At 38.1% G+C, this 12,559-nt stretch overlaps 1 long non-coding RNA gene across 1 annotated transcript; it reads right to left on the reverse strand.

The window, feature by feature from the left end:
- Positions 1-454: 454 nt before the first annotated feature.
- LOC148113142 (uncharacterized) lies at positions 455-12,223 on the reverse strand. Its single transcript, XR_015728522.1, has 2 exons — positions 12,115-12,223; positions 455-603 (listed from the first exon to the last, which is right to left on the reverse strand). It is a non-coding gene; the product is annotated as an uncharacterized LOC148113142 (long non-coding RNA).
- Between the last annotated feature and the right edge of the window lie 336 nt (positions 12,224-12,559).

Raw genomic sequence — 12,559 nt, forward strand, 5'->3', positions numbered from 1 at the left:
TAATTACTGTTTATTACCTTCATATGCGTAAATGGTAAAAGTATTCAGGTAGTTGCTAAATGAGGAATGGGTGTATTAGGCAATTTTAAAATTTAGTGTATTGTGAGAATCCAAAAAATGGGTAAATGCAGTAACTACATTAATCATGTTCTATAAAGAGTGATTGAGTTCACATATTCCATTAAGCCCTTATGTGATTAACCATGGATTGTTGACAAAGACATTCTCTGTTGGGTTTATACAATATATTAAACCATAAGCCAAGATAAAAAGAAATGTCTAGTAAAAACAACAAATATGTTTAGATGAAAGGAGAAAACATACTAAAGTTGATCTTTGAATAAAAAAAATAGAGATTATAATAACAGAATTAAAACTTAAATTTAAATCTGATATGATCTGATGCTTCAAGAATTTAAGACAACAAGTAATACAAATTTAAATATTTAGGAAATTTAAGATTTAATGAAATTTTTATTTTAAATGTCCCTCACAATACTTTGAATGATTGCAGCAAGTTGTATCATCCGACTATTGGCATTTTAGTTAGCTTTGTCTGTTGGATATTCATCATGAATCTTTTTTTAAATTCTCCCATATGAGCTGAAATTGAACAAAAGAGATCATGGGTAAACCAGTTGCCATGCTAGGAATATAAACAAACTGAAACAATTATAACTAAGCTACAGCCAAACCTCAACATGACTCTTCTGTGTCTTAAATAACTACTTTGGAAATACCATATTGTACCACAAGAGGAAATGTAATACTATATGACTTTTTGGCTTTGATGCTACATTCATATTCGGCTTGATTATTCAGTAGATTTATACAGTGTGTGGATGCACCCAAATTTGCATAATTTCGGCCCGAGATGGAACAGATAATGGACTGGGAAAAAACCCACAATGCTTGGCAAAGTTAAGAGAAGTATATAAAGAGGAATATGGAGGTTAAGATGCATGGATATTGATCAAATAGATTATTGCAATGTCCTTGGATTAGTACTAGAAACTAGTGAAGCTTGCAAATATTTGTCCATGCAAAAATCAAGCCTTTCTAGATGGATCTAACTAACAGCATCTGCACAATTGTAGATAAAAATTACACCCGCACACACATAGGGCATTCAGGCATGCTAGAAAACTATAGGCTAAATTCAGCATTTTTCTATAGGAGGCTTCCTTTTTAAGGAGCTTCCATTTCTTTGCGGAGTTTGTGAAGTCTCCTTAAAAAAACCCACCTCTTCAGGACCCTGAATATAGGATATGAATATGCTTGCAAAATAGCATGTTTTGCTATTGAGGCAGCCTCTGTAGGAAAGCTGAGCCTCATATCGTATCGGCTTAGTATCTCTCTGAACAAACAGAAAGGTAAATTGGGTATTGCTGGGCCCTGGAGCTGGCTGGGGAGAAGGCTGAGTCCTGCAAATCCCTGGGTGACTGAATGGGAAGCAGGCCTTGGCCCAGGGGTGAAATGCTCCCGGTTTAGATCGGATTGCCCGATCCGGTAGAGATGGCTGCAGGTGGTTTGGAGAACTGGTAGCAAAATTCCCTGCCCTCCACATGCCCAGCTGAGCCGGGCAATCATTAGAGGTTTTTTTTTTTTTTAACTTTTAAAAGCATTTTTTCTTCGGCCAAAAAAATGCTTTTAAAAGTAAAAAAAAAAATAAGCCTCTGACGATCAGGCAACTCAGCTGGGATCGTCAGAGCCTTTTAAAAGCATTTTTTCTACAACCTCTTCGGCCGAAGAGGTTGTAGAAAAAATGCTTTTAAAAGGTTTTTTTTTTAAAAAAGTAGGCCATGCCCACCCAGTCACATTACACCCCCACACACACCAAGCCACGCCCACATAACCGGTAGTAACAAATTTTACATTACACCACTGCCTTGGCCTATAGGCCGTAGCAACTCCGGATGCACTGGTAACGTTTGTTACCAGCCTGGCTTTAGGCTCCCTTGAGTGGCTGAACGTGAAGCAGACCAAGGCCTGGGGTGACCCTGTGGGGGTGAGGGGAAAGTTGGCCCAAGATATGCAGGGACCCCGAGGAGCATAAAGTGGAGTATGGGGTGCCTCAGGCTGTGGGAGAGACCTTGGGAGGCCCAGAATAGGTAGGCCTCCCAGGGCCTTCTCCATCTCTGAAGCACCTCATACTCTGCTTAGCAACCCACATGTTCATTTAACAGCCTCATCAGGGAGAGCAGGGGGTGTGGGTTGTTAAGTGAGCCTATCTCGCTTAACAGCCCTCAACACTTGCAACTGTAATGGCTAGATTCTCTTATGGTTGTAAATCAATGACTACATACATACATACATACATACATACATACATACATACATACATATACATACATACATTTTGTGCCGTTTATGTGAAAGTTTTTAATAATCATAATATTAATATTTGTACATATTTTTAGATTTATTATATACTGCCCAGAGTCACTTGTCTGTGAGATGGGTGGCTATGTAAAAATGACATAAATGAATATATAAACTCATATTGGAAGTCCTGTTTCCATAAGGAAATTTGATTAATATGGGTTTTAGTAAAATGTTTGATCTTCTGTTCATGAATTGGTCGGCAAATCCATTGGACCAAAATGAGACAGCTTTTATTTCTGTTTGCGTGGCAATGAGTCAGTAATTACCTTAAAAAGTGTATGAGGTGTAAGGAAATGTGTTAGAACACATTGACCAGTTTTTTATTTCTATTTGCTAAATGCAAAAATCCAAATAATTTTTGTTGAAAATGGAAATCTGCATTTCTCCCTCAATTTTAACGGAGAGTTTGTTACCAGCTAGGCTGTTTCACTTTCTGTAGAGCCCTCAAGCCCTCAAGAACATGGTATCTTCTCTGGCCACCATGTTGTTTGCTTACCAGTTTTTAGTGCCTCAGAACAAAGCTTTGCCTTCATGGATTTAAAAATTACATAATCATAAGAACACCTCTGAGACTACCCCTCAGCCAGAAATAAACTCCCAGACTTTTCATTTTATTTTGGGGTTGTCTTTTAAAAGAGGGAGGGTTCTGTTATTTGTGCATGCTTTGTGGCTCTGGAATTGCAGAGCCCTTTACCACAGAATTAAAAATAAGCTTCTGACAGGTCTTATGTTAAAGCAGGAAACCTTATGAGAATTAGATGAAGAATAGCACAGATGTCTAACTCGGTTATTCTGTTCCCCATAGCATCCTTCTTTTGCTTTTCTTCAATGATGGGAAGATATATGGACAAAGAACTTAGAAAAGTCTGTCTCTAAGGCCTTTCTACATCACCATAGTTTTTTCCACACTATATAAGTATTCTGAAACTGATCAACAATTGCCATCATGTTCACTGGTCTTACATTTTTAATAATTTCAATGTTTGTTTTTTTTACCTTGCCAGCAATGATGGTGATGACAATGCTATCTCTTCAATTGTGCTTGATTCTTGTCAATTCTACAGATCATCTCTCTCTCTCCAACCTTTTTCCGATCTTGTATGGCTTCTTTCAGTTATTTTGTGTTCTGGCTGGTGTTGGCTTTGATCGGGCTAAGCCATCATGTTTTTGGGTGGTGTCATTTATTCCTGACTTCCAACTGCCTTTTCCAGTGAGTTTTATTCCATGATATGGCAAAAGGTTGTGATTTTGCCTTCTGATAATATGTTTTGTTTTATACGTTCCAGTACACTTGTTTATTTGTCACCTTTGCTGTGCAAGGAATGTGCGGGAGCTTTCTTCAACACGATAGCTCAAAAAATTGATTTTCCTCTTGTCTAACTTTTTCATGGTCCAACTTTCGCAATCTGCGTTTAGTTGCCAGGCTGATATTCTTGCTTTTCCTTGCTTTTTAATGCTTTATTTTAGACTGCATTTACTGCTTTGATCAATCTGTGGCCCTTGGAAAGTAAATTCTTGCATGCATTCAGTTTCTTTACCATCAATTGTTATCTGACATTTCCATTCCTCATAGTGGTCTTGGTCTCTGTGATGTTCAGGAACAGGCCAAATTTCTTGCTTTCTTCTTTTAATCGAGGCATTTCAGGCCTTTTTGGGTTTCTGGGAGAAGAGTTTGTTGATGTTTTTTCATTCAATCTTTAATCCAATTTTTGATTCTTTCAATTCCAGTTTCCTTGTGATCACTTCAGCATGCAAGTTAAATGAGAAAGGTGAAAGAATGCAACTTTTCATTATTTCTTTCTCTGTCTTGAACCAATCAATGTCTCCATATGCTGTTCATATAGTGGCTTGCTGATTTGTGTACAATGACTGCACTAACTTGATCAGATGTGTTGCATCCCCAGCTTTTCTAAATTTCTCCATAGCTTGTCATAATCAACGCAACCAAAGGCTTCCTTGTAGTCAATACAGTAAATGAAATGCTCTTTGGATATTCTTGAGATTTTTCAGTAATCCACCATAGATTTGCAATATGGTCACGAGTTCCATGATCCCTCCTGAAGTCTGCTTGAATATCTGATACTTCTCTTTGATGGTTGGTGCTAAAGGTGTTATCTGAATTTAAAGAAATCTTGCTAGCATGAGGGATGAGGGCAATTGCTCAGTAATTCAGGAGCAGGTTTCAAAACCTGTAGCTACCGGTTGCTTGTGGGCACGCTCGCACGCTTGTGCAATTTCTGCGCATGCGTAGAAGCATCCGGCCGGGTGGGCGGAGCCTCCCACCGCTGCCACTACCGGTTCACCTGATTTGGGGCGAACCGGTAGCAACCCACCACTGCAGTAATTAGAGTAATCCTTAGAGTTGCCCTTTTTTGGCAATGGAATGAACACTGATTGCTTCTAATCCATGTGTTTGTTTTCCAAATTTTCTGGCACAAAACTGTGATGGTTGTAGGGGATACCGGCCTCAGCAATTCTGTAGGGATGGAATCAACACTAGGAGCCTTGTTGTTTGGCAGTTGGCTCATTGCCCACAAGACTTCTTCCTGAAGGATGATTTTCTATTTCTGCTGACCTTTCCTCATTATCTTTGGTTGACTGGGCCTCTTTGTTGCTGCCGTACAGCTTTTCTGTATATTGACGCCATGTATTCTTGACACCTTGTTGGTCAGACAGTTCTTTCCCTTGTTTTTATGATGCTGTTATGAGCAGTAAATGGTTTTCAAATCCTTTCAACTTGCGCAAATGTATTCCTGGTGTGGCCCTTCATGCAGTTCTCTTGCAATGCTGATTCCAGGAAATGTTCTCTCTCCTTTGCTGCTCTTTGGAAATCTGCATTCAGTCTCCTTGCTTTCTCCCATTTGCATGCTGTTTTGGCTGCTTTTCTTTGTTTGGCTATGCTGATGATTTCACCTGAGAGCCACTTCTGATTTTTTTTTTTCCTGACTTCTTGCATGGTATGTTAATGATGGTCAATTGAATTTCTTGTCAGGTATTTTCTCAGCAGTGTCCGGCCGTTTAAACCTAGTTTCCACCTTAATACTTGGAAAGGATTTTGGTGATGTCAAACGATTCAAAATCAATTTTCATAGCAAATTGAACCAAATGCTTGCTTGCATCATTCCTCTCCCAAGATTCATAGCTGCTGTAGTGATGTCTGGTTTTACTTGACTTCCAACTTTTGTATTGAAATTACCCACTATGTAAACAATATCTTTTTGGGGGGCACTTGCTTCAGAGTTTTTTAATAGCGGCATAGTAACCTTCTATTTCAAGCTCTATTGCATCAGTTATTAGGGTGCAGACTTGGACAACTGTGATTTTCAGCGGGTTGACCCAGATTCAGATAGTCAATATGCAACCACTAGCCATCGAGAATATTTCCACTATTTGGACGGGTTTCTTGCCTGTGAAAAATGCCACTCCATTAATTTCCTGGTGTCATGTCCTAAGTAATAGATAGTGAATTCCTCAGACTGGAAATAGCTGTTGTCTATCCTGTGTAGCTCACTGACGCCAAGAGGTCAGTTTTCAACCTGGCCTTTTCCCATTTGATCATATCCAATTTACCCTGGCTCATTCCCTGGACATTCCACATTGCTATTCAATGTTTCTTTCTGCAGCATCGATTCTTGCTTTTACCAATGGCTGCATCAGCTACTTGGATCCTTGCTGGATATGTCCCAGATGTCTCATTAATGCTTGACTACTCCCTCCAGGTTCTTCCCCTTCCCCAGTAGTTTGTTGGGTACCTTCTCATTCTAGATTGCTGCCAGGATCTTGCATGAAAAGGCCTCATGCTTCTCATCAAAAATTTACATAATGTTTTAAAAACATTTCATCAATAGACCTTTCCATTAATTGCTGTGATAGAACACAACCATTAAGTGGGACGCATTTGAGAAACTTCGCTCCAAATTTGGGCAGCACTGGCTACAATTACTTCATACCAAATACCTAGCACATAACATTTGACAACTGGATGGATTCTCCATATCCTTATTATAGCTAAAAGACTGAGAATGCAACATTGGAAAGATAAATATATGACCCCATCAGATTGAAGACTTGTTTACACTTGCTACTTATGAGCGTACTGCCTATAGATGTAGACTTTGTGTGAATAAATATAATGAAATATGGGGTTCATTTATGCATAATGCTGTAGGTTAAAAAAAGCATGATATTTGCATGAATGTATCAGAAATAAATATATACCGGTATTTGCATTAGATAATTATATACAGAATTGTAGTTATTTACTGTTGCAACTGCACATTCTCTATTCTTTTAAAAATATTGTTGCATTTTTCTTCACTTATTGTTTAATCACTTATGTGGGTTGGGGTTTTTTTTGATAAAAAAACTGTTCCCCTTTTTCTGTTATTGTTTTAAAAGCAATTTAAATTATTTTGAAAGGTATCAGATATTCTTATGCTTAACTGTAGAAATAAGTTCAGGTCCTTGCCAGTGGAGCAGGCCCAACTTCCTTGAAACATTATCTTCTTCATATAATCTGTTTCAGATTTCCCTTGTCAGTACCTAAGTCTGATTAATTTTTTTTCTTTACAAAGTGGGATTGTTCATTGTTTACATTTCTTATACAAATAATTGTGAGCCTGTGTGCATCTCCAGAGAGATTTTTCTAGCTTTTCATCTGAATTTCAGAAATGTTGCTCTTAAAAGGGAAGTAATAAGTATGGCTTATTTATCCCATGCTTACTTTGAAGAGGTCAAGGTAGCTTCCATGCTCCCTCTAGCCTAAAACAAGCCTGTGAGATAAGTTAGGTTGAGATATGGTTATTTATCTACTTGGTGAACTTCAGAGCTAATCAGTAATTTGAACCCAAGTCAGAGTTCAATAGATTATCTTCTATACTTTATTGAGTCGTAAGAATTTGCCCTATCTCATAAATTGTCTCTGTGATCTTTTTTTTTAAAAAAATCCCCCTTACCAGGATACAATGTTTCTCAACCGTAACAATTTTAAGATGTGTGGACTTCAACTCCCAGAATTCCCTAGCCAACTTTTTGTTGAAGTCCACATGTCTTAAAGTTGGTAAGGTTGAGAAGCGCTGAATTCTATGACAAATGAGTCCATACACCTCAATTTTAGATCCAGGCTGAGATTGGGGGTTCTCTTAGTAGTCTGCCTACTCCACTGACCAACAGTGGCTCTAACTGATCTTGGAGCTTGTACAAGATTGAATGGAATGGAATGAGTTCAGTATCTATTTTTTATCTCCGTTTCTAGTTTTCTAGTTAATCAAAGGGCTGTTCTGTGGTGCACTGTACTGGGTTTTTTTCTTCTCCTGTAAGTGGGGATGACTCAAATATTTTTAATGATTGATTGGTGCTACTTATACTTTGTTATCAACATAAATAATTGAGAGCAGAAGATTATTTCTTTTTTAAAAGTGATCATTAGGAAACCTTTTTGAAAAAAGCTATCAACTGATCCTATAGTGATGAACAATGATAAACCAGTATCTAATCTCAAATGTTTGCAGAAGATGGTCAAGAAGAAGCAGAGATAATTATTTTTTAAAAAAGATGGAAGTATTACAGTATCAGTATGCAGATGATGCTCAATTATGGATCTTCAGTTGTAGATGGAAGAGATGCCGTGGAAGGCTTGAACTGGTAACTGGAGGTCTCAGGGCCTCAATGACAGAATCTCTTCGTGATCAATTTCTTTTCCAATAAACACTTGGGGATTTTGGTCCTGATAGTTACTCTGGATAAGATTGCATAATTCCCCCTGAAACAATCAGCTTGTGATCTGATGTTTGTCCTGGACATATGGCTATTGCTTACATGATGGATCTTTGCCCAGTTTTCATACATGCATCAGTTACATTGCTGTCTAGATCAGGAGGCCTCAGTAACAATAACTCATGCGTTGACCACCATTCAGTTGGATTACTAAAACATGTTCTATATGTGGGGCAGCCTTTGCAAATGATATATCTAGATAGTTGATAGGACAATCCCATTGTAGTAGAATAACACCACCACTAAAACTGAGCTAGTTGCTCAGTATGGTAGGTTTCAATGCCAAATCAAAGGGCTAGTGATGATCTAAAAGACATACACTGAAAAACACTGGATTACATCAGGGGAAAAGATGAATCTGCTTGTTTGATAAGAACATTATGAAAAAGGCTTGCTTAGATCCCCAGTTATGAGGCTTTCTATTGGAGTCCTTATACATGCCTCTGGAGATTCAAGCAGCCCCTTCCCTCCTAGGATTTCATAAAGTTGCTAAAATAAAACTGTTCTGCCATGTTTTTAAACCAGGATTGAATGTTTCTGGCAGACAGCTGGGCATTTTTAGTAACTGTAACTCTTGTTTTTATTCTGTATTATTAATTGAGTAGAATGCCTCCCAGAATCTATGGGTTGAGGCGGGTTGCAGAAACTGTAAATAAATTATCTTGAATCATTTCAAACTGGCATCAGAACTGGCTATATTCTGAGACTAAATGAACAAATCTTTGTTTGGAAATCAACTGAGATAATATATCTTTGGTGGTCCTTCTTGACCACTTGATGTCTTTCAATATTATGATATATTTCAAGGTAACCTGAGATTGGACATAGGAACAGGACCACAAAGCAACAACCACATCTCTCAAATAGATTTGAGATAGTGTAACTTGGAAACAGGTGCTATTATGTGGTATGTGAAATATCTACATAAAACTGCACATCTCTAATTTCAGAGGCCACATTCATATTTACTATATGTTTAGGTTTGTATTTCAATAAGTTAAAAAAAAGTTGGTAATGCCTGTAGTTATCTTAAACTGATTCTTATGTTGCACTTAAGTTTACTTTCTTTTATGGCTTATCATGAGATAGCCAGGAATCCTGCTATCAAATAAATTAGGATAAATTGCTAAGCATTTCCCAGATTATTCCATTATCTTAAGAAACTTAAATTTATTTTTAAACCAGAATCCACAGTTTGCATGTAATAACAAGCATCGAATTTGGTATAATTAAATCTAATGCTTGATTTCTTTCCTGGCTGTGCAGGAAGATGAGGGAGAATTTGAATGAGCTTTCCTCCGCTTAGAAGTATTTCACTAAATTATGGTTTAGTATTACATACCAAAGCAACCTTAGGCTGTATCATATCCTAAGTGTAGAAAATTAGATATACATTTTCATGCCACAATTATCTTGGTATCCCACTAAACATTGATAATTGGATAATAACTTCTTTATAGATGTTCCATGTACTTTGCAGGAGGAAAAAAGTCACAGTAGCAATAAAACCCTCCACTCTCTTGGCTTTTTGGAAAGGTTTGAAAACATGCTTTTCTTTTCTTTTCTTGCTTGGGCCTCACAAAAGGAGGAGGAGGCGGCAGCTGTGGGGCTGGTTATAGCCCTGAAGGTTCTCTCCCCTCACTTTTAATTAACTTTTTAATGTTGAATTTTAATCATCTTTCTAAAAATTTTATACATAGTTCTTATGCTTTAATATTTTATTTGTACACTGCCCAGAGTCCCTCTGTGAGGGAGATGGGCAGTATCTACATTTGATAAATAAATAATAAATTCTGAATAGTTCAGACTTATGAACAGTCAATACGAGTATTTAGTTGCTTTTATATCCTTGGTTTAACTTTGAAACATTAACTCGTCTACTAATGAAAAAGGAGCTATTTCCAGACCACTGACTACTTGGTTCAATTTAATTTCAAAACCATGTGTGTATACTTAAATCATAAGATAAATTTAGTTTTTGGAGAGGGTCACTACCTTCATATTGCTACAGCTGAGTGCTCCTGTAACTGGCTCCTACAGTTTTCCCTGATACCACAAATCATTATTATTCCTGCCCCCATCCTTTTTTTTTTATAGTCTCCATGCAGTGGTTTTATATTATTATAAATTGGCAACATGCATTGCCTTAGATGAAACAATGAGCAAGTGGTTGACAAGGGTTTCTGGATGGTTTGCATTGTGTTGTATTTAATACCTACCCTAGTTTCACTCTTCCCACGCTGGTTGCCAAGTTCTTCCTCCACATTGCTCTCTCACTCACTCACTCACTCAAAAGTGTATGAGGAGGAGGAGAAGGAGGAGTGCAAAGGGAACTTTGCAGGAAAGTTCACCCATATCTCAACTCTTCTCCATTAATTCTCCTGTTTCCCAACGGGCAGGGAAAAAAGATCAGTTTTTGAATTAAATTGGCAGCATGTGGTTCTTTTCCACTTGGAAGCGATTCCTGATGGCTATATAGGACAGTTCTTCTAAGTAAGCCTGCTTGGTATTGCATAGCACTGCCAGTTTATTATTCTTTTGATTTGGAAGTTAAAGTTAATTAAAATTCTCTGCGGAGAAAACGGACTCACTCTTTTCACTTTTTCATTGACTTAGGAAGTCTTCCTTCCTTCCTGCTCTTTTTCCTAGTGAAGATACAGTTCAGTGTAGAAAAAAACATGGGGAGCAGATTTACATTTTTCTTTAGAGCAGTTCCAGATATGATGAATAGCAAATAGCAGAACAGGAAGCATCTCAGAAGAAACCAGACTCTGATTTTGCTGATCTGGGCATCTAAACCCAAACTTTACCTTAAATGAGATGGAAAATCCAGGAGAAATAGAAGCCACAATTATGCTGAATATTCTGTGTTACTTTGGCTAGATCTGGAAGCCAAACATACTGTAAATTTAAGTATTCTGCCTACTGATAGGCATCATATTGATAACCAGTTGCAGAAGCTGATACCTCTTACACATCTATTTACTTGTAAATAGATTTTTTAAAAATACACATAAAGTCTCTCTACAGTGTTACTCCTCTCTGGGTTGGGAATCATTCCATGTTTTATACCCCAACATCTCTTCTACCCCAATAGCTCCTTTTTCCCTCAGTGGCCCTCCCTTCCCACAATCGTTCCAACATGGAGACATTCAAATACATCCTCTAAGACACGGGTGTCAAACTCGCGGCGTCATGTTGCCATCACATTACGTTTTGTAACATTTTCCCCCTTTGCCGAGCTGGGGTGAGCGTGGCCGGTGCGTGATGCATCTGGGCTACCAGTTTGACACCCCTGCTCTAAGATGTTTCTCTGCCCTTCACAATTTTCCAAGAGCTCCAGCATATAATCTTTATCTTTCAAAGTGCATAGCATTTTACTCACTGACCACCTGCCTTCCAGCAGTTGCATTCAGATTATTCTGTGTGACAATATTAAGATATTGTTTTGAGTTTTTTAACTTGCAAGTGATGAAGCTCCCAGAAAAGTAGTAAATTGTCTAGAAATAAAACAAAAATGAATTCTTCTGGGTCCTTGAAAAGTTCAGAAGGAACATAAAACAGGACAAAGGTTAGATTATAGACAGAAAAGAGTCGGGACACCAGGAAAATACAAAGCAAATTCATCATATAGGCTTGCAAAACAACAGAATTGCTTTCAGCTGCAAGTGACCCTAATGCAGAGAATTCTATATTAGATGCTGTAATTACCCTCCCTTTCTTCAGCTAGAGCTCATTAAGACTAATTTATCTGAAAAGTTATGTAGGCAGACTAGACTGCTATCGAGTTTACCTTCATGCACAAGGTGTCCGTCTTTATGAACAAGCATTTTAGCACCACTTTACCTTCTGATAGTCATCTTAACCAGTATGGCCATGGGATTTAGGAAGAGTGGGAGTTGTATTTCCAACATATCTGGAAGATACCTCATAACAGGGGTAGGTTCTACTTACTTTTACTACCGGTTCGCAACGGGATCACTTCTGCACATGCGCAGATGACGACATCCGGGGCAGTGGGCACGGCCTCCCACTAGTTTTACTACCGGTTCTTGCAAACCGGTCCAAACCGGGGGCAACCCACCACTGCCTCATAACCAAATCTGCTCAAACTAAACTTTATCCCAGCTGCTTCCTAATAACTTGACAGAGACAGATTTTGGAGTCTTCTAAGCAATAGACCTTCGGAAGTTTGCAAAAGCATATTTATTTATCCACCTCTAATATTTCCTTGGTATTTAGCCTTAGGTGACCTTGTCCAACCTGTTACCAAGTAACATGGGAACTTCAAGAGTTGAATCTTCCGGGCCCCCACCCCCCTTAATTAGCAGTAACCTTAAGTAGTCTCTTGTGAGTTCCATGGCAAACCTGAAAAAAGCAAAGCATAAAATGTTCTGAG

This window comes from Pantherophis guttatus, chromosome 6, assembly GCF_059756535.1.
Source record: "Pantherophis guttatus breed Tessera chromosome 6, ASM5975653v1, whole genome shotgun sequence".
Classification (NCBI taxonomy): domain Eukaryota; kingdom Metazoa; phylum Chordata; class Lepidosauria; order Squamata; family Colubridae; genus Pantherophis; species Pantherophis guttatus.